The 22404-nt window shown below is 43.6% G+C and overlaps 1 non-coding gene across 1 annotated transcript; it reads left to right on the top strand.

Annotated features, from left to right (window-relative positions):
- Positions 1 to 20834: 20834 nt before the first annotated feature.
- On the top strand, positions 20835 to 20939 carry LOC138431408 (U6 spliceosomal RNA). The gene has a single exon (XR_011253674.1). It is a non-coding gene; the product is annotated as a U6 spliceosomal RNA (small nuclear RNA).
- Positions 20940 to 22404: the final 1465 nt, after the last annotated feature.

Raw genomic sequence — 22404 nt, 5'->3', positions numbered from 1 at the left:
GTGGGATTAAAATAAAAAGCAGGGATGTGGCACCATGCTTAGACCTAGGAGATTCTCAATGAATGTTATAAATTTGACTTAAATTGTCATGCAGTTTGATATACCCATTCTGCCATAATATGTCAAGAAGAATGATTGCTTTTTGGACATACAGAATCTCACCAAACAAAAGGAGTCTTACAAATTATTTCAAACAACACTCTTATTTTACAGAAGAGGAAATTGAGACCCAGAAAGATTGAGGTCTTTGCCTGATATCACACAGCTAACTAGTGAACAGCAGGGGTAGAGTTAGAACGCCAGGGTTCTAACATCCAAACCAGTACTTTTCCCAGCATCCAGTAGTGACTGAGAAAGGGAAGCAGGGAAGAGAATTTTCAGATATTGAGCATCTGCTATTCACAGGTATTTTGCATGAGCTCTTCTGTTTCGTCATACAGCAATAATATATTTAATATATTATTCATCTTAATAAATGAGCAAACTAGAATATAGGTTTTAAAGAGCAAGGAATATGTCCTTTTTGTTCATTCTTGTATCCTCAACAGGCAGAACAGTGCTTGTCACCTAGTAAGTGCCCAGTAAATATTTGCCAGTGAGCAAGATGAAGTAATTTGTCAAATCCAAATAACTAATAAATGACAGAACCAGGACTTGAAATAAAAAATCTGACTCTGATGTCTATCCTTTTTCTGAGCCGGCTCTCATGCTTCCTTCCCTAGCAGAACTGGGAGGCCTGAATGAAAAAGGAAGGGAAATCGCATTCTTTAAGAAAGTTGTAAATTCCAAGGTATTAAACTAAGCATATTTGTATATATTATCTCATTTACTTTTCACAATCACCAAGGATAACTATTTTCTTTTTTTTAAACATATGAGGAACTATATGAAATAAGCTTTGGTGACTCTTCCAAGTAAAACAGTGAGAAGAAAAAAAAAAAAACAGAACCCAGATTTCAGTGCCAGAGTTTCACCTCCATCAAGGACTCTTCTGTTAATATCACACCTGCTTATACTATGGGCCCTGAAGGAGGCTGGTGGTATGCCAGGAACATGATATCAGACCTGTACACAATGGGGCAAGCATAGTCCCTTGGGGTTTGCCACTGGATTTTTTAAAAAAACTTTTTATTTTATATTGTAGTATAGCTGATTAACAATATTGTAAAGTTTCAGGTAGACAGCAAAGTAACTCAGCCATACATATACATGAATCCATTCTCCCCCAAACTCTCCTCCCATTGCTACTGGATCTGGGTCAAGATGCCCAACTCTGTGGTAGCCTTCTATGACCAAAACCACAAAGATAGAAAACTAGTAAGTTGAGGGTGGCTGGGTGCCTGGGGACACTGCTGGGGCTTGCCTGATTCCCCCCTCCTAGCTAAGTTTAGTAACAAAATGCATTTGTTTCTTAAGCTTTTATTAGTATCGTTTTGTTATCTGCAGCCAAAATCTTTTTTTTTTTTTTTCAGTAGTGAGAGAATAGTAAAGACCTCGGCACTTACTGCCTGTTCTCTCACAAACAGGCAAATTTGTATACTTCTGAATCCCAGTGTCCGTATCTTCATTGGTGGGAGGTATCTGTTGGTTGAAAGTGTCAGAAAAGAATCTGAGCCAGCTTTTATTAATGTGAGGAAATCGTTAATAATAAAATGCATCTCTTGGAACCCAAGTACAGAGATTCAGCTGAGCCTGGTGGTGGAATGTAACTAGGATCTCAAAAGCATTTGGCACTCTGTTTCTGTCCAAGAGTATCTGCTGTTTTCTTTTCTCTTCCTCTTTCTCTTCTTCCTTCCCCAGCCATGCCCTCTCATCCTTCCACTCCCTTCCGCCTCTTCTTTTTTCCCTCCCCCTTCTCACCTCTTCCTCCCCTCCCACTCCTCACCCTGCTCCTTTCTCCATCACCTTCCTCCTGCTCTTCCTCTTCTCCCCCCAACCTCTCTCTCACTTTGAATAACAGCCTCCGTTGGTATCTACATCTAGTTGTAACCAATTCAACCACCAAAAAAGAGACTGAATCTCGGTCCCAGTTAAAGTTTCTTGCAGAGCAGATATCACTCGGCCACACTCCAATCTTGTGGCCAATGTTAGGCAACTCTGACCAGGAGAAAGGATCACGGAGGATGACTCTGACTTTCTCTGGCTGGTCCCTGGACACCATATAGATGACGGAGCAGGGAAGTTCTGACAAGAGATGGATTGTCCCATCTCCTCTCTCTTCCTGAGGCATGGAGTGCTGGTGTTAGTTATTAGCAACGCCAAGTGAGAACCCTGGCCTTACTGAAGTTTGGTCCTTTACTCACTTAACATTCAACAAGTTCTACTCCAGGTATTGGGCCTGGAGCAGTGACCAAAGCTGGCTAAATCACTGCTCTCAGAAATCTGATCCTTTCCCCCTTCAATTATGGGACGTTTCACATCCTTTCAAGAAGTTTGTCCAAGCTCATCTGAGATGGGAATCTAAATTGGGATAGATTAGGGAGTTGCAAGGACTCTGCCATACAGGGTGGATATATTAGTGATCCTTATTAGGAGGTAGAAAATCAGTTTGGTTAAAAGATTATCTGTGAACATACAATAAGTGTTATAAGTTGTATATAAAGAACAACAGCAAGTGTTCCTTATATATACTGAAAACAAATTCCTTAGATATAAAATTTGCAAATATTCTCCCATTCTATGGGCTATCTTTTCACTTTTTCTTTTCACATAAAAGTTTTAAATTTTGATGAAGTCTAATTTATGTTCTTCCCTTATCATTCATGCTTATTGTATTATATCCAATAAACTATTGCTTAATCTGAGGTTAAAAAAAATTATCAGTTGTCTGCTAGAATTCAGAACATTGCCCACAAAATAGGAACTTTAGGAACCTGGTAGAGAAATGTCAAAAGATTGCCACTTGTTCTTCTCCAAGTAACTTGTTGATTTTGGCCTAATAGCAGATAAAGAGAATATCTGGACAGATTTACAGTCCTGTTTATTTCTACTTGTAGTGAGGAATTTGAATCTGTTGAGTCAGATAAACAAGTGCCTTAAAAATCTGTTCTTAAACTTGGTGCAGCAGAATCTAGGAATCCTAGTGATCAGATTCTTTCTGAGCAACTCTCCTGTGCATCCCTGCCTGGGAACATTGGAAATACACATTTGGATGGTAGCCAAGTTGAGACAGGAGCTACATGGCAGGGAAACTGAGCCTTTGCTCATTACTCCAGCCCATTACTCTTCAAACTTCGAGGCAGAGGCCAATAAGCTAAGATCTGAGGAGATGTGCAGAGTCCCTAGTATTGATATTAAGAAACTTATGGTACAAATATGAGGTCCAAGTTCAAAAATAAAATTTGGGCAAGATTTCTGGTATTGGGTACCAGCAAACTGGGTCTCTCATGCCTCCTCCCTCCTCTAACCCAATGAAATCAATAGGCTTGGCTAAGAAAAGATTTTAAAAAGTTGTGCTGTAAGAAAGACTCAAGCCTAGAAAAGAGAGACCTGTGCTTATTGAACCCTGAAAGCAACACTTGGGGCATATTCATGACTCAAACAGAAATGAACTACCAAAACTGTACAGTCCCTTATGATGGAACCCTCCTCAATTCTCCTATCAGTTTTGGTACTGACTAACACTGGCCAAAGAAAGCCCTCTTGGTAGGTAGAACCTCGGGCAGCTAGAATAACTGGTCAAGGAACAAACAGAGACCCATGAGAGTGAGCAGTGCAACAGAATCCAGGTGATGCTCTACCCAAGTGACTCAAGTGTCTACCCAAGAATCTTGTTGCTTTCTCTCACCCTCAGTAGGGAGTCTTGTTATCTTTTATTTCCCCAATGCTTGTAGAATGAGTGTATTGGGCTGTTAAGTACATTATTTAGCCCGTGACTTGAAAAATACCAAGGAGCCACAGTAAGCCATGCTCAAGAGGAGGAATTGATACTCATCAGAAAACTTGAACTTGGAAAAAACTGGCCCCGGGTTTCTCTTCTGGATTTATCAACTGGATGGGACTTCAAGATTTTTCCAGTGGAAAAGGGTTGACACCAGATGAAAAACAATGATTTCTGCAATAATAATAGCTAATGCTCATTGAATCATTATTAAGTACCAGGCACTGATCCAGGTCTTTATGTGCATAACTCATTTAATCATCCCAACTCCCCTATGAGGAGATATTATTATCATCTGCATTTTATAGAAGTAATTAACTACCTTGCTTAAAGTTAAGCTGATAATTGAATCTATGGCTTGGTTTCTTAAGTATTGTGTTACATTTATTTTAGGTTACTTCCCTTGCTCATATTTGCTTTTATTTTCTTCTATTTCTTACTGCTGTATCTTCTTGGCAGCCTATCTCTGCTGATTTTTTGAGATGCAGTTGACATGCAATAACCAGTAAAAATTGATGAGTTCTGACATATGTTTACACTTATAAAAAATCACTACAGTTCAAATAAGGAGCATATCCATCATCCCCTCTCCCAGTCTTCCTCATGTCTCTTTGTAGTCTAGCTCTTCTCCAGTTTTCCCCCATCCCTTGGTAACCGCTGATCTGCTTCCTGTCATTATAGATCTGTTTGCATTTTCTAGAATTGGAATCATCTAGTATGTATTATTTTTCTGTCTTCCTTCATTCACTCAGCATAATTATTTTGAGATCCATGACTTAGAGTATATCAATACCTTGTTCTTTTTTATTTCTTTTGTTTCATTGTATGGATGCCACTGTGTATAAGAGTATGCACATCAGCACAGATATAACTGCTATGAATATTCATGTACAAGTCTCTCTGTGGACATATACTTTTATTTAAATAAATATCTAGGAGTGTAATGGCTAGATTGTATGGAAGGTGTATGTTTAACTTTTTAAGACACTGTCTCAGAGTTTTCCAAAATGAGTGTACTATTTTACCTTCTCACCAGCAATGTTTGACAGTTCCAGTTGCTTGTGTCCTCACCAGCACTTGATATGATCAGTCTTTTTAATTTTAGCCATTCTAGCTATCAAGTAGAGGTATTTCATTGCAGTTTTAAAGGATGTTTCACTAATGACTAATGATATTAAGTGTGTGCTTATTTGCCATGTACATCTCTTTGTTAAAAGGCTTATTTTGGCAAATATTTTTTCCCTTTTATTTTATTTGGATTGTTTGATTTTTTTTTAATTGTTTGTTCTAGTTCTTCCCCCTGGAGTCAGTATTGGACTGGACATTCCAGAGATTAGAACAAAGATGGAGTTGATGAGCATGGTTTAGTAGCTAGGGCACAGGTTTGGAAATAACCTAATATATTTAGATTTGCACCTTAGCTCTATTACATGATAAATCATGTTGCTTTGGGCAACTCAGTTCATGCCCCTGCACCTTAGTTCACTTGTCTGTAAAATGGATGTGGGGAACCTACTTCCCAGTGTTTCTATGAGGAATAAAGGAAACACTCATTTTAAACAAGTGGCATAAAACAATGAGAAATAACTATTGTTAAGGCCAAGTCCTAAAAAGAAGACTACTTCTAAGAATTTTAATTATAAGAATTATTAGAATACTCAATACCAGATATTAATGTAGAATAATATCTGGAATGGCATCTTGCTTGTTATTTCATTGTTTAATATTTTCTTCCTTTCTGCATATATAATATACTTACTTTGCCGAAGAATTTTCTCATACACTCATATCTAACACATCCCGATATTATCCCACCCTAACACATCCTGTGGTATTAGTCCCTCACCAGGGATCTAGGAGCCTTCTGATCTAGAGGCTCTTCTTCTTAATCATCCTGTTTTTACACTATTTTCATCCCTTTTTGAGTTCCTCCGTGGCTATGTCCTGCCTAGGTAGACAAAGCAATAGTCACTTCCACATGGGTAATCGGCCTGCCAATGCAGGAGACATGGCTTCGATCCCTGGATCGGGAAGATCCCCTGCAGAAGGAAATGGCAACCCACTCCAGTATTCTTGTCTGGGAAATCCCATGGTCAGAAGAGCCTGGTGGGCAACAGTCCATGGGGTTGCAAAAGGGTTGGACATTTAGCGACAAAACAACAATAACAACAAAGCATTCCTACTCTCTCAGTCTTCAGAGGCTTAAAGATACAAGTGGTCATCAACAGCTAATAAGGAGGTTTATTGTCTTCCATTGTGCATAAGGTACGAGGCACAAGTGGTAGCTCAGTGGACCTCTACCTGGACCTCTGAGTATGTCTCCCTGGGCCCTCAGCTGCCTGCAAGGCTTTCTTGGTGGGGGGAGGGGCAGGAACTATTGCCCCTGGCTCTTTGACAGGAAAAGAGCAGCTTTCAGACAGGGTTCAACCTGCAAAAAGGCTCCCCTGCTGTGCAGGAATTATTCACTCTAGGATAAGCTTCCTGTGCAGTAATATCAAATATTCCTGCTGCCTAAACTCGGAACTTGACAGCTTAACTGTTTCATGCCCAGCCTGTAAGAGCTTCAGAATCCTCTGCCACCATGCTGTGAACACAATGGGTGCCCAGTAATGGTAGTTTTCCTCCTAATTCTGATTTCTACTCCCCAAAAGGAATCCGGGCCATCTCTCCAAGCTCCCCTGTGGTTAATGTTACTGTGGTTCTGTATATGTGTCCTCACTCCAGGAGACCACTTCAATTTCTGTGAGGTTCCTTCCTTTAGACCTACCAGTCCTGGATGAACCTGTCAATCAAAAAATATTGCCTGCTGTGTCAGTTAACCAAGGATGTTGCAGCCCTCAAGCCACTACAGACTGACAGTGAGCCCTGAGAGAACTCAGGGTGGAATCAAGAGGACTGCCAAGCCCTCAGCCCCTGCAGCCACGCCCTCGACAATGGTGCACCCTGAAGAGACTCAGGATGGGAAAGGAAAGCACAGGATACTGCACCTGGATAGCTGAGGTGTGTGTCAAAGGAATGGTTTCAGTGAGCTCCGACTCTCGCATCTTCCCTTGCGCAGAGGAGCGCTAAGTTCCTTAACTTGAGAACCCTGGTTTTCTTGAATTAACAGTAATCTTTTGATGTCCTGACTTCCTTGTCTTTGTTGCAAAAACTCCTATATATCCTAGTTTCTCCCTTCTCCTGAAAAATATTTTCAGATAGCAGTTTCTCAGAGCTGTCTGAGATGCTGTGTCCTGGGCTTAAGTCCTCAGTTTAGTTCACCATATAAAACAGAATTCTCAACATTTAGGTTGTGCGTTGTTTTCTGTCGACAAACCCAACAACCAGCCTCATAAAAGATGCCAAGGGACTCATGGAAGATCGTGTGTGCTAAGTTGCTTCAGTCCAACCCTGTGTGACCCTATGGACTGTAGCCCACAGTCTCCTCTGTCCATGGGATTCTCCAGGCAAGAATACTGGAGTGGGTTGCTATGCCCTCCTCTAGGGAATCTTCCCAACCCAGCGATCTAAACTGAACCCGCGTCTCTTATGTCTCCAGCATTGGCAGGCGGGTTCTTTACCACTATGTCCACCTGGAAAACCCTCATGGAAGATCACAGACCCATTAAAGGGATAAAGAGCCTTCCCAGTGTGTAAGGGCTTAGACCTGTCCTGAAGAACTTCACTTATTCTCGACCCGAAGGCAAGAGGACACATCTTGGTGAAAAGGTGGGTGAGATATCTGAACTAAGTGGAAACATTCTGGCCTTTTTGGCGAAGAAATTCATCACAATAAACCTGCAGTAGATTACAAAGGGTACATGGAAGGAGGCGGATGTCCTCCGGGATGCCGCAGGAAGACTGGCTGAGACTCAAATGCTAATAGCCCCACTGATGAGCATGGACAACATGATTACACAGGGACTGCAAGGCCAAGTTGTGCACTCTCTCCCCAGCTGGCAGAAGCAGGCTTCCTGGAACAGCTCCCTCCTACCTCCCAGCCTCTCTGCACTTAAAAAAACTTCCGGGAATCTTACTTCCTGCCTTAAGCATTTTCAGACAAAATGAATGGATTGGGAAGTCGCCCCTCACACAAATCTCAGTGCCTTACCTTCCAGCACCATCATTAGAAAACAAAACACTACATCAGCTCTTTTATGGAGCAAAGTGTTAGTTACCACTAGATAGAATACCAGGCTGGATCTGAAGGATGTGCAGAGATTAAGGATCTGCAGGGGTCCTGGGGAGAGCTCTGTTCCTTGAGCTCCCTGTGCTGGGCTCCTTATCCTCTAGGATAAGGACTGTAATCAGTTTTAGGAGTGAAGGGACAGAGGCTCATGGAGTGAGTGGTAAAGAACCCTCTTGCCAATACAGGAGACGTAAGAGACATGGGTTCGATCCCTGGGTTGGGAAGATCCCCTGGAGAAGAGCATGGCAACATACTCCGGTGTTCTTGCCTGGAGAATCCCATGGACAGAAGAGCCTGGTGGGCTATAGTCCATGAGGTTGCAATGAGTTGGACACAACCGAAGTGACTTAGCATGCACACATGCATACAGAGATTAGCAATGGACCTGGGATTTGATGATGAGTAGGTCTGATGTCTAAAGCGCATGGGTTTCCCACTGTAAGTATTTTAGATTTTTGCAACATGTCCCTCATTTCATGCTCCTATCTGTCAAACAGCCAAACCCTCTGGTCTCTAGCCATGTCGTGCCTCTGACTTTTGAGGTTGTGCCCAGCAGTACTTATTCTTTTTTTTTTTTTAATATATTTTTTAATGTGGACCATTTTAAAAGTCTTCATTGAATTTGCTATAATATTGCTTCTGTTTTCTGTTTGTTTTTTTTTGGCTACAAGGCATGTGGTATCTTAGCTCCCTGACCAGGGATTGAACCCTCGCCCCCTACATTGGAAGGTGAAGTCTTAACTACTGGACCACCAGAGAAATCCCAGCACCACTTATTCTTTTCTCTGTTCTTCACAGTTTTCCAGGCTGTTGAGACTACTCACAGTCTCTTCCCCTTCTTTCTCTCCTAACTTCTCCATTGGACTCTTGAGGGGCCAAATGCTTCCGTGAGGAGAGACCCACAGTGAGGAGCAAGGTCTGCATCTTTCTATTTCAAAGCTGGCACTACTGTTCCAGCCATTCATTCAGTTCTTATTTTTTGTTATTTTGGTGGTGGTAGTATGTTGGGCTTCCCTGGTGGGTCAACAGTAAAGAATCCACCTGAAATTCAAGACATGTGAGTTCAATCCCTGGATTGGGAAGATCCCCTGGAGAAGGAAATGGCAACCCACTCTAGACAGAGGACACTCCTTTGACACTCCATGGGGTCTCAAAGAGTTGGACCCAACCTAAGGACTAAACAACAACAAAAATGTGTTGTTCACTGGTTGGTCTGATAGCAACTCTGACTTCAAAGCTCTTTTGATGAATACAGATAAATGACCTCCCCCTCTTTAATTCTGGTTAGTGGCTCCACTCACTTCTTTAAGGGGTTCATTTTCCAGAAAATTCTCTTGACAATTTTGGACATGAAGCATACAAAGAAGAATGAGATTTGATCTTAGCCTAATAGCGCTCAACCTCTATCATTCAGTGTTCAAGAAATAGAAGCCATTCTAGGTATTTCAAGCACAGAGGATTTCAGTGTGGCGATTAGAGGCTCATAGGATCATTGCAAGGGCTGGAGGAGGGGACTGTAGGCTCCACGATAACTTCCAGAGAGACCTGCTATGTCTGCTCCATCAGAAAGGTGAACATCAGGAGGACTCAAATTCAATCATGAATTCTAGATTCTAGAATCTGTAACAAATCCCATATTTTTATCTAGGGAATCAGATAAAAACTTCAAGAAGCTGTTATTGCTGCTGTTAAAACTGACTCTTGAAAATCATAAAACTGTTGATGAGTTATTAGAATACAATGCAGAAAAGCTTCATGTCACCACAACTGTGCTTGCCAGCAGAAAACGTCTAAAAGAGCAGAATTTCCTTTGTTTCACTTTTACTTTTCAAATATCATTCATGTCCATCTATTGGCAGAACTTAATTTGCATTCAGAATCCTATCTACAAAGAAGTCTGGAAAATGGCCCTTTATTTTGGAAGATGAGAACTGGGACTGAGAATCATTAGCAGTGTTCCCCATGGACTCATGAATGTATACATGCACGAAAGTGTTAGAGGAAGCATGTTACATAATCACAAAGAAGAGAGAAATCAGGTCTACTTGGGGTTCAGGGAAAGTGGCAGAGAAAAGAGTCCTCCTGCTGAGTCTTGAAGAATATCCTGTAGAAGTTAACTTAGAAGCAGAAAAAACAGGAATATAGAGAGGATACTGTTGAGAGGATATTGCAACATGGTAGACAAGACATGGTTAGAACCTAAATTAGGGTTATGGATGTTGGGCTGGAGAAGAGAGGGTTTGAAATATGTCAAGAAGTTGAAAATCAATAGGGCTTGATTGAGCTGAAATAATTGGGAACAATTATTGCGTGTATACTATGTGCCAGGCTCTATTCTATACATTTGGCATGTATGAACCCGTTCAATCCCTACAAAGCCCTATGAAATAGGTTCAATTATCCATCCACAGAGGAGAAAACTGAATGACAGCTGGCAAATGTTACAGCCTGGTTTGAAACCAGGTTGTCTACTTTTAAAAAACAAATACTCAACAAATTTACTATGAAACTCCTTTGCTTTTAGACATAAAGTCCGCCTTCCTGTACTTTATTAATCTGCATTTTACTTCTTAATTCTGGTTTGGACCCTGAATCAGGAGTTCTTTTAACCTGGATGTTCATGGATGAATTTCTGCAAATCTAATGAACCCTGAAATTGTAATCAGAAATTTTCAGCATTTGTATCTTGTTTTTCTGGGAAGTGGTGGCAAGACTTATCAAATGGGTTATCAGAGATTCTCAAATGGGTTTTTGACCCCAAAATCCATTTAAGAACTGTGCTTTAGATCAGTGGTTCTCAAAATGTGATCCCTGGAACAGCAGCATCAGCATCTCCAGGGCACTTTTTAGGAAATGTGTATTCCCAGGCCCACCTAAGACCTAGTAAGCCAGAAATTTTGAGGGTGGGGCCCAGAAATCTGTTGATGAGTCTTTCAGGTGCTTCTGATATATGCTTAAGTTTGGGAAACACTGCTTTAACACAGGCATAAACTTGAGTGATACGGCATTAGACACGGTTCACTGGCCTAAGTGGGATTTTGACAGTGCATACGATCAAAGAAGATAGAGGAAAATCTTAGAAGCCTGAGATCCTTTTTGGATTCTCTCAGGAAGGAAACACTGAGGCATAGCTTTGAACTCTGCCAATATCTTGACGAGGCATTCCCTGCGGGCTTCTGTGGCTCTCAGAGCAGGCATTTCTGGGAGCTACTGGACTCAGGGCTTGCAGCTGAGAAGACGCACACCACGGGCCTGTGCACCAGTCCCACAGTGCCTGGGCTGCCATCCTCTCCCCTCCCCCATACAGTTACTTCTAGGGCTGCAGATTAGGTATCTTATTTCATCCAAGGTAACACAGACCTCTAAGGACATTTCAGCAGAGGATAACCTGTCCAGCCTCCTAGAGCATCTTGTATCCTCTGACACCCTGCTCCACTGGGAGGTGCCAGGACCTCTGGACCACACCTTGCCCAGTTGACACAACAGCTATGTGGCCTGTGCAGGATTGCTGCCTGCAATGCCAGACTGCTTTTACATCTTCTGGGAAACATGAAAATGTCTAGAAACAACCTGCAGTGCCGGCTGATGGGAATGGCAAGGAGGCTTGCCCCTGCTCCCCTGAGGCCCCTCTCCTCCAGAATCCCAGGCCTGGCTCCTCCTTTCTGCTAAGTCACAAAGCTAGAAAGCTCTTAGGGTAGGGAGAGAGCAAGTGCCTGCTGGTTGGCTTGGAAAGGTTCTGGGAATTCATTATGATCTAAACAACTGTTCCAGTTATTCATGTGACTCAGCCCCTGAAAGCTGGATCTTCCTGTGTCCACGGGGCTGGGTGTTGCTGACTCAGTGCTGAAGAGGGCACCTTGTCAGCCCTCCTGGGCTCCCCACCTCCAACCTCCTCCCTGTCATTCCCAGAGGACACCAGAGGGAAGCAGACAGTGGAGCTGAGCTTCAAGGCGTGTTCAGTTTCATTTCTAAGAAGGTAGCCAACCTCCTCCCATTACAGCTCTCACCACACACATCTGTCAGTCTTTTGGGCATTTTGGAGGGGAAGTATTAAGAAACAGTCACTCAGACATCATACATGCACATATGCATTTAGCTTATGTTCATCCAGCACCTACTATGTGTCTGGTTGATTCCTAAGGCCTGAGATTCAGAGAGACATGGCTGTATCTGCACATACCATTCAGGGGTCTGGTGGGGGAAAATGCATTCACAGACATTTAGGAAGTAATAGGGAAAGCACTGTAGCTGAGCCAGAGAAAGAGCTTTGAGAACCCTGAACAATGAGTGGCAGCCATTTCTAGGTGTCTGGAATTCCTCTTTAACATGCAACAAAATTCAGTGTGGGTGGGAATTATTTTGTCTCTGGGAGCCAGAGAGAGAAGAAAATGCCAAGAACCAAAATGGTACAAAAGAAGGACTTTCTGAAAGTAGGGAGGCTGAAGAAGGAGACAAAAGGGTGGGGAGACTAAAGTGTTAAGTTTTACAGTTTTGCCAAAGGGTCTTTTCTTAACCTGAACCTGTTTCACTCTATCTGCTAGGCAGGATGGTGAAATTTCCCTGAAATAGTAAGTAAACTGCTTGAACTTTTCTCGTTTGAGGAATAAAAAGAGAAGGAGAATAGAAAGATCCCATGCTGCTGTATAGAAAAGAAAGAAAAACTACAGATACTAATGTGGGCATCTAATGTGAATCAGAACTTTGTATGTACAGTATTCCTCACTAAATGCTAACAGAACATGCACGCACGCACACACACACACACACACACGGTAGATTTTGTTACACAAAGGGATAAAGCAGCTACCTGGGCTGAGATTAGGACCTGTGTTCCTGCCACTTACAAACTAACCTTGCGTGTAGGTATATAATGTAAAGTGAAAGTGTTAGTCAGTCAGTCATGTCTGATTTTTTTGTGACTCCATGGACTGTAGCCTGCCAGGTTCCTCTATCCATGGAATTCTCCAGGCAAGAATACTAGAATAGGTAGCCATTCCCTTCTTCAGGGGAACTTCCCAACCCAGGAATCAAACCCAGGTCTCTTGCGTTGCAGGCAGACGGTTGCCATCTGAACTGCCAGGGAAGCCCAGAATGTAATATAATGTTAAGAAATACTCATATCCCCATTTTACAGTTGGGGAAACTGAGATACAGGGAAATTAACTCAGCTCTCCAGGGTCATACTGGTAATGAGTAAAGTAACAGGACTTCAGACCCAAATCTGTCTGAATTCAGCGTGTGGACCCTTTTATCACACCACCCTGCTTTTTTTTTTTTTTCCTCTTCTTCATTTCTGAGACCAGATTTCATCTCTCTATAGTATCTACTGTCTAACCTTCTGTACAAATGGAACCTGATATCATATCCTCCAGGATTATGATTATCTACTATAATGTTAGAATTAAAATAGTCATAACTCCAAGCATGCTTTCTTATTCATTCACTTAATACATTTATATTGAATATTCATCTACTTTTCCCAGACACAAGGTCCCGAGGGTGGAGCAATGAAAAAGTCAGACATTTTCTTCTCATGGAGTTTTCAGTGTAGCCTGAGAGGAAAGAAGGAAATTAAATATACAATTCTTGTGTAAGAATTACACAACAATCAGTTTATTACAATGGCGGTAAATACTATAATAATGATAGCTATCCCCTCAGGGATTATTCTGAGTACCATATATTCACACAGTTTTACTCGTTTATTTCTTACATGCCAGTGAGGGAAGTGAAGAAATCAGCGAAGGCTTCCTGAAGGAAGTGTCCGCTTATTCTAGAAACAGGAAGAGTTACTTTTGTTGAGGAGGGGAAGGAAGATCAGGAGTTTGAGTCTAGGGTGGTGAGGTCCATGTATTCACTAGCCACGTGAAGCTCTAGAGTACTTTAAATGAGGCTAGGCTGAATTGAGGTGTGATATGAGTGTAAAATGCATTCTGGTTTTCAAAGACAGTATAGGGAAAAATAAAGTATAGGAAAAAATATAGGACAGTATAGGAAAAAATATCTCATTACTTTTTGTATTGATTACATGTTGACAAGATGCTATTTTGGCTATAATGGGTTAAATCAAATCTGTTAGTAGAACTAATTTTGCCTATTTCTTTTTACTTTTGTTTTAATGTGGCCACCAGAAAATTTTAAATACCATGTGCAGCTGATATTATATTTTGATTGGACAGTGCTGCTGTAGAAGCCTGGGGTGTGTCAGGGAGCAGGGGCATCAGAAACTAGAGCCTAGAGGAGGGATGGAGAATGATGGGAGAAGAGAAAGAAGGATGCTGAGGCAAATGTAAACAGCTCACCATCTGTCCTGCAGGTTAGAAAAAGTAATTACAACCTGTATTAACTATCTCAGATGGCTGGCCTAACTTACTGAAAATTGTCTCTCAGAACCAGCTCCAGCTGTGAGCCAGATTAACACTATTCTTAAACTTCGTATTGTAGATGGAGGAGGCAAGAACAGGACAAAAAAGTAAAGAAAAATGGAGGGACATTTTAGGATTAAAGTCAAGCCCTATGAATGGTCCCTCCACCCCAGCCCTGTAACATCTTCCTGCCTGCCCCTTACCTCTCTGTCCTCAATCTCCTACTCAGCTCTTTCCATACCCCGCCCCACCCAGTTACACTCATCTCTCCGTGGGGCCTCAGATATACTAAGCATGCCCCTACCTCAGGACTTTTGCTCCAGCTGCTCCCCTTACCTGAAAATTCTCCTCTCTGCTATCACATGGTTGCCTACCTTAACTCTTGGTTCAAATGTCCCCCCTCCCAACAAGGCCTACCTTGACTATCTTGTTTAAAATTGTACTCAGTGGCACTCCCTTACCTTACTTGGTTTTTTCCCCCCATCGAATTTATAATTTATTTCTAGCATACTACTTTCCTAAATTTATTGTTAATCTGCCTACTAGAAAGTATTCTCCCTAAGACATTGACCCCAGTTTTTTTGTTTATTTTATTTATTTATTTATTTTTACTTTACAATACTGTATTGGTTTTGCCATACATTGACATGAATCCGCCACGGGTGGTACATGAGTTCCCAGTCCTGAACCCCCCTCCCACCATCCTCTCCATAGTTTTACTTCCCTCATTATCCCCAATACCCAGCTGGTATCTGGCATAGAGTAGCTGCTTGATGAACAGGTTTGGAGTGTCAGTGGCACTGATTAGTACACTACTGGGTGTTGAATAGGAATCCTCCATGCACTCTCCTCTCCTGAAGAAAAGGACTTTTTTCTCCCCTTCCTGGAGGTGGACTTGATTAACACTGCTTTCCACTCAGCTCTTACTCCTCAGGGTTCTGCCTTGTTCTGGATCCCAGTTCTACCCCGGAAAGGGTAGAGAAAAGGCTGCTGCTACCAGACAGCTTTGGGGGCTGGGAGCTGGGATTCCTGGTACCCTCCTGGCTTTGCCCAAGCGCAGATCCCCTCTTCCCCTGCCTGTTTTCTTAGCTGTCAGGAGTTCCGGACTCTGGGAGGCTGAACAAGGTACTTGGTGGGTCAAGGAGGAAAAGGAGGGAGACAGTTGTCCCATACTGGGCAGTGGTTTTCAAGCCTGGGTCCGGCGACCAGATATATCAACATCACCTGGGAACTTAATAGAAACGGATAGCCTATGGCTCCAACCTAAACCCACCAGTCAGAAACAGGAGGGTGGGGTGGAGCGGCAACGAGGGGTTTAACAATAATGAAATCATCGACTTAATTAAATCGTTCAATTAAATGAATGAACAAAGCCTCTCGGTGATTCTGACGCACTCGAGTGTGAGAAGCCTCTGGCTAGGGGAAAGGAAGGACTCAGAGCTTTGAAGGCAGGGGAGGGACTTTAAAAAGTCAGGCCAGAGGACAGGTCCCGCGGGCAGGCTAGCTCAGGGTGGGTTCCCTGCGCCGGAGGCAGCGTGGGGTGGTCTGACCTGGGAAGTTAAAGGCCAGCGTTGTTCCCAGGTCCTCCGCCCCCACCCCAGGAAAGTCCCGCGGCGTGGCCGTGACCTTCTGACGGCCACGGTCCTCTCCAGGCTGGGCTGTCTGGAGCCCTGGGCGCAGGCGCTGCGCTCGGGGTGCGCCCTCTTCACCGCTGCCAGGCCACCGCCCCTCCCGCTGGGGTCCCCCACGGCGAGTCCCTTGGGCTTCAGCCAGCAGAGTCCCTCCCTCTGCCCCGGCCCCCAGCCACCTCAGGCCCCTCTGGCTGCCTTCTCTATCTTTGTTGGAGCTCTGTCTCTATTTTTCTCTCTTCCTGCCAGATTTGTTCTCCTTGCCTCTATTTTTCATTCTCATACTTTTTTTTTTTTTTAACAGATACTAAGCGCCCAAGATGTGCCATGGGTGGTCCTAGGCTCGGCAGTGAGCACTGAAAACAAGTGAACCTGTGTGTCGGGAGCTTACTGGGTCTTGAATCCATCTCTCCCCACCTTCCTCTGCTCCCTCTGCACCCCAGCTCTCCCCTGCCTTCTCAGCACTGGCTGTTCTTCCCTCTACCTCTCCTGGTTGTATCTAAAGGAACTTTTCTTTGGGTCCATGGTAGGAAAAAAAGCCTACTTCTGTCTATTATAAAGTTGCAGTTAAAATGGCAATCTTAACTTCAAGGACACTAGTTTCAAATGTTAGCAGCTATGGATGCCTCAACCAAAATTAGTTTATTAGCTTAATACAGACAGTCGGATCCTATGAGGTCATCTGCTGCTGCTACTGCTGCTAAGTTGCTTCAGTCGCACCTGACTCTGTGCGACCCCATAGACGGCAGCCCACCAGGCTCCGCCATCCCTGGGATTCTCCAGGCAAGAACACCGGAGTGGGTTGCCATATCCTTTTCCAATGCATGAAAGTGAAAAGTGAAAGTGAAGTCACTCAGTCGTGTCCGACCTTTGTCCGACCTTTGTGCTAGACACTCATTTATTCAAGAAAATGCATGCGTGCATCCAATGATGTATTGAAGACTTAGTCTTTGCTGGAGATTGTTCAGAATGAGCTCTGTCCAATAGGTGGTGTTCTTCTGAAAAAATTAAAACAATGATGCAGAGGGACCAAACAATGCCACATTTAACTCTTTCAACCTCTCTTCCACGTGAATGAGACTATATAATAATTTGATAGATATGAAAACAGGCTGAGAGACCATGCACCTTGTCCAAGTACCTACAACTGAAAAGCTGCATGACCAAGATTTAACACCCTGTATGACTGACTCCCGAGTTGGTTCCCATTAACCTTCAAGGCCAGCTTGGAGGCAAGGGTACCACAAAGAAGATGGAGGTGAGGAAGGAGGAGTGGAATGGCTCTGGAGAGGAAACTTTTGAATACTGAACTGAGGTTTGGGTGATTTTGTGTGTTATTAATGAAGTTTCATGATCTCTCTGGATCCTCCTTATAGGTAAAATGTAGAGCTTGGCTCTTTGGCTACAAAAGCCTCCTTCAGGTATAACATATAGGTTAGCACATAGGGTCTGGAGCCAGACTAGCTGGGCTGGAAATTTGCTTCCACTACTGACTTGCTGCGTGATCTTGGACAAGTCGCTTAAGCTTTCTGGGCCTCGATTTTATCATCTGAAAGATTGCTATAATGGTTACTGCTTTGCTGGGCAGATGACAGGGTAAATGGTTTCTAAGGGTAGGAAGGGTATTTAGCACAAAGTAAGTACCCAGTGAATGTTACCTGGTTCTTTTGTTATCCCTCTAAATGGAGGCTTCTTCACCCAGGCCAGGAACCTGTCACCCTGCAGCCCAGGCCTATCTCATGCCTGGCTCCTGCCAGTCTAAGCCCTTTCTTTCACAAAGAAATGAAAGTTGTGATCTCTAGTCCTGATTGTGAAGAAACCAGGATATCCTAGGAGTCTTGGAACCCAGTGGATTTTCAGTCTGGCTCACCCACAAAGGAGATAGTTTAGAATAGAAGAGTTAGAAACTTTTCATCATTAAATGTATCTGCTTCCACAAAGGTTTTATGCAAAGCTCAAAGCATGTTATCTTTCTTTCAGGTGGGCTAGACTAGAGTCCAAAGTCAGTGAAGACAGTTTTGCAAGCATGCCTGCTCAGTTGTATCTGACTGTGACCCCATCGCACCAGGCTCCTTTGTCTGTGGGAATTCCCAGACAAGAATACTGGAGTGGGTTGTCATTTCCTTCTCCATAGGATCTTCCTGACCTGGGGATTGAACCTGCATCTCTTTCATCTCCTGCATTTGTAGGCAGATTCTTTACCAGCTGACCCACTGGGGAAGCTCAGTATTACATGGTACCAAAGAGCAGGGCCTTTGTTTGGTGGTTGATTGATCATCCTAGTGGGAGGACCTTAACTGGTTCTGAGTTTTGATTTTCTTTATTTTAAAATGAGCTTGACAGCAGCATCTATCTCATGGCAAATTTGTAGAAATGAAATGAAAAATTGCATACAAGCATTGAACACAGCGGCTAGCACACAGTAATCATAGGATGGATATTGGCTATGATCACATTAATAGACCTCATGGATTTTGTACTTTGAATTTTAGTTTCCTCATCCAAAAAATAGGAACAAAAATATTATATCCAGTCTGCCACATACTGTCTTCCTAAAGGTATAGAGAAGTGTGTTGAACATCATAAACCTTCACATAAGTATGAGGAAACACTCCCTGGCATTTTTCCAATGTGTAGTTTGTCTCCCGTTTCCCAGCTCCCAGCCCTGCCAAGCAGTCACACAGAGCTACTTACCATCACCTGCACAGGTGTCTGCTGTTTCATGCCCCAGTGCCTGTGATCTTTGCACAACTCAATTTCTCTTTCCGGTATGCCCTTCCCCTCATCCTTCAACTTACATACCTCTTGCAGGATGCCTAAGAAACCTGACTCATTCTCCAAGACCCAGCTCCCAAGGGTCTCCTCTCTCAAATCCTCTTAGATCCAAGCAGCCAGTCAGTCATCTCATCCCTGCTTTGTAACCCACTGTAATGGTTCAGACTGCCATCACCTTGCATTACAACTATTGTTTAACCTTTCATTTAATGGCAACAATGATGAAGCACATAGGTTCTGGAACCTGAGTTCCTGACTCTCACACTTATTAGGTGTGTTACCTGGGTAAAGTATAACTTATCTCCTCTGTGCCTTAGTTTCCCTGTCTGCCAAGTAGGGATGATAATAATACCTCCCTCATATGGTTGTTGTTGAGGCGAGTCACCTTAAACAGAATAGTGGCTGGTGCATAGTAAGTATTATGTAAATTTCAACTTTCATTAGTGTTTCTGTCTTTCTTCTCTGACGGCACAGACTGGGACTTTTCCACAGTAACTACAATGAGCCCTGGCACACAGGAGGAGCTCAGCAAATGATTGTTGAATGAGTGGCTCAGAATCCCAAGGTCATGAATTCTTGTGTCTCCATTCAGTCATCTCTGCTCCCCACCAGATGCTGCCTGCCTCCAGTTTTCCTTAGAAGTGGGTCTTTGTAGCTTCTGCTCTCCATTTAGTCCTGATGCTGCTTTCTCCATCAGAGGTTTCCCCTCCACTTGTCCAGCTTCCTCCTTGGCTTTTCTGACTCTGTGTCGTCTTCGTCCACCAGAGCCCATAGCCCTTCTTCATACCCCGCCTGCCAACACATTGTTCCCTCCATGCAGCCTCTGCTTCTGATCCTTCTGGAGTTTGTATTCTCTGCTGAATTAATTCAGAGGTTTTTAGCCAGAGCTTTCCAGGTCCTCCAGTATTTGGGTCCCCAACACCATGAATTTATCTTCTCAAGAAGGGTTTGCTTGGGTGCTTCTCTGAGCATGGTAAAGACCTCACCATCTTACCATCCAGTCATCTATCCACCTATCCGTCTCCCCACTTATCCTCTCACCCAGAGCATCCATACATCTGTTCACCCACCTACCACTCATCACCTTTCTGTTATTTATCCATCTTGACCTATCTTCTCACCTGCCCACAGACCCGCCAACCAACTTACCATCCATCCATCCATGCTTCTATTCATCCATCTATTTATCCACCAGATCAATTAACAGTTACTATATACCTGCCCCCTGCTCTCCAGTCACTATATGGAATACAGACTTGAACAAGAAGAGCTGGTTTCCTATCTCATGTAGTTAAAAGCGTACCTGGGGAAATTAGAAAATGGAACCGCAATTTGTGGCCAAAGGTAGTTTGTGCCATATGGGCGCTATGGCAGGTTATTAGAGTCCATAGATGAGCTTCAGGGATCTGGAATTCTGTGGGTGACAAGATGTGCATGGTGTCTGTTTATATACATGTGCGTTTTCAGGGAAGAGGCTCCATGGCTCTCACGACATTCTCAAAGAGGGTCCCTAGGAAGCACTAGAGGCTGCATAAGAAGCATGAAGAAGAGCTAGACCTAGTTCAGGGCCTTGAGGTGGAGGAAAAGTGGGACTAACATTTATTTTAGACCCACTGTATTATGAACTGAATGTTTGTATCCCCTTAAATTCATAGGTTAAAGCCCTAACCCGAAGGTGAGTCATTAGGAGGTAGGGTCTTTGGGAGGAAATTAGGTTTAGATGAGATAATGAGGGTGGAGCCCCCATGATGGGATTGTTATTGTTGTGTTAGTCACTCAGTTATGTCCGACTCTTTTGAGATCCCATGGACTGCAGCCCTCCAGGCTCCTCTGTCCATGGAATTCTCTAAGCAAGAATACTAGAGTGAGTAACCATTCCCTTCTCCAGGGAATCTTTCTGACCCAGAGATCAAGCTCTGGTCTCTTGCACTGCAGGCAGATTCTTTACCGTTTGAGCCACCAGAAAAGCCACTGTGATGGGATTAGTGGTTAGTGACCTTATTAAAAAAATGAGGATGTCCTTCCTTTGGCAGTAGTATACTAAAATTGCAAGGATACAGAGAGGATTAGCATGGCCCCTGCGCAAGGCTGACACATAAATTCATGAAGCGTTCCATATTTTTCTGTGACAATCTAAAGGAATGGGATGGTGGGGGTGGGAGGGAGGTTCAAGAGGGAGGAGACATACGTATAGTTATGGCTGATTCACGTTGTATGGCAGAAGCCAGCACAACATTGTAAAGCAATTATCTTCCAATTAATAAATTTAAGGAAAAAAAGGAGAGGAGACATCAAAACTTCCTCCCTCTGCCATGAGAGGATACAGCAGGAAGACAGCCATCTATAAGCAAGGAAGAGGGTCCTCACCAGACCTGACCATGTAGACAGACATCCTGATGTCAGACTTCCAAGCCTCCAGCACCTTGAGAAATAGACGTCTGTTGTTTAAGCCATCCAGTCTTTGGCATTTTGTGATAGTAGCCTGAACTGACTAAGGCTCTATATGCCAGGCACCACTTCTTCTAATTATGCAAACTTAGACATGTTCTTATCTGGAATATAGGAATGAAAGAGAAATATGGCCAAGGAAATGAGCTTTCCCCAAGCACCGGGCTAGGCAGAATCTTCTTATTGAATGCTTACAACAACCTTTCAAATAGGCATATTATCCCTATTTTACAGAAGAGGAAGCTCAGAGAGGTAAAGCAAGGACCACAGTCACACTGTCATGTGGGGCACAGAGGATTTGAATCCAGGTCACTGGGGCTCTAGGGCCCAGGAGCTCTGCCTCTCCCCCAGGCTTGTTTATGGATCAAGGGTAACCCTGAGTGAGTGAGTGCTTTAGAGCTGTAGAACCCTGCTCGGGCTAAGAGAAGATGCTGTTGTTGTCTGTGCTTAGAGAAATGTTAAAAGAATTTTACAAGCCTCAGGAATTGCTGTCATTAAAATTTCAACAACCTTTTCCTGCGGATTCTGCCCATGGCAAAGGTCAGTGAGTGTTGGTTCTCACCCAGGGAGTGTTATCACAGCAGTTTCCAGGAACAAGGCTGGCACAGTGCAGACATTTAGCAAGCACTCATAGGTGGGTCTGTTGACAGAAAAGTGCCCTCAGCCCCCAGCCAACCTCTGTGGCCCCCCGCCCTGCTGGGGGAATAGGGGTGGGCAGCAGCCTGCTCCATCATAGCTGGCAAAATAGATGTCGCCTTAAAACTGCCTCAATGCTTGGAACCAGGGGACCCACCAGCAGGGTATACCATCACTCAGGTCCAGGGGGTTCTGAAACTTCAGGAAAGCTTGTGTCCGGGCCAGCTGCCCATCCAGACTCTCTCTGGGGTGCCACCACTGCCTTCCCTCACTGAAGGAGTTCAAACCCAGGTTGAAAACTGCTGGACTTCTTGCAAAAAGGAGATTGAAGTGAATGACCCTTAAGCTCCCTTCTGGTCACGTAAGGCGAATGAATTAAGGGAGAAAATTTTTTTCAACTGTTTTCTCCTTGAAGGCAGGGACCATGTAATTTGTTGATTTGGCCTTATAACCAGATACACCGTCCTTCACCATCCACTCAGCCACCACCCTAGTCTGAGACAC

This window comes from Ovis canadensis, chromosome 1 (genome assembly GCF_042477335.2).
Source record: "Ovis canadensis isolate MfBH-ARS-UI-01 breed Bighorn chromosome 1, ARS-UI_OviCan_v2, whole genome shotgun sequence".
Classification (NCBI taxonomy): domain Eukaryota; kingdom Metazoa; phylum Chordata; class Mammalia; order Artiodactyla; family Bovidae; genus Ovis; species Ovis canadensis.
Note: the sequence above shows the minus strand (reverse complement) of the source record. Positions and strands in the feature narration are given on the sequence as shown.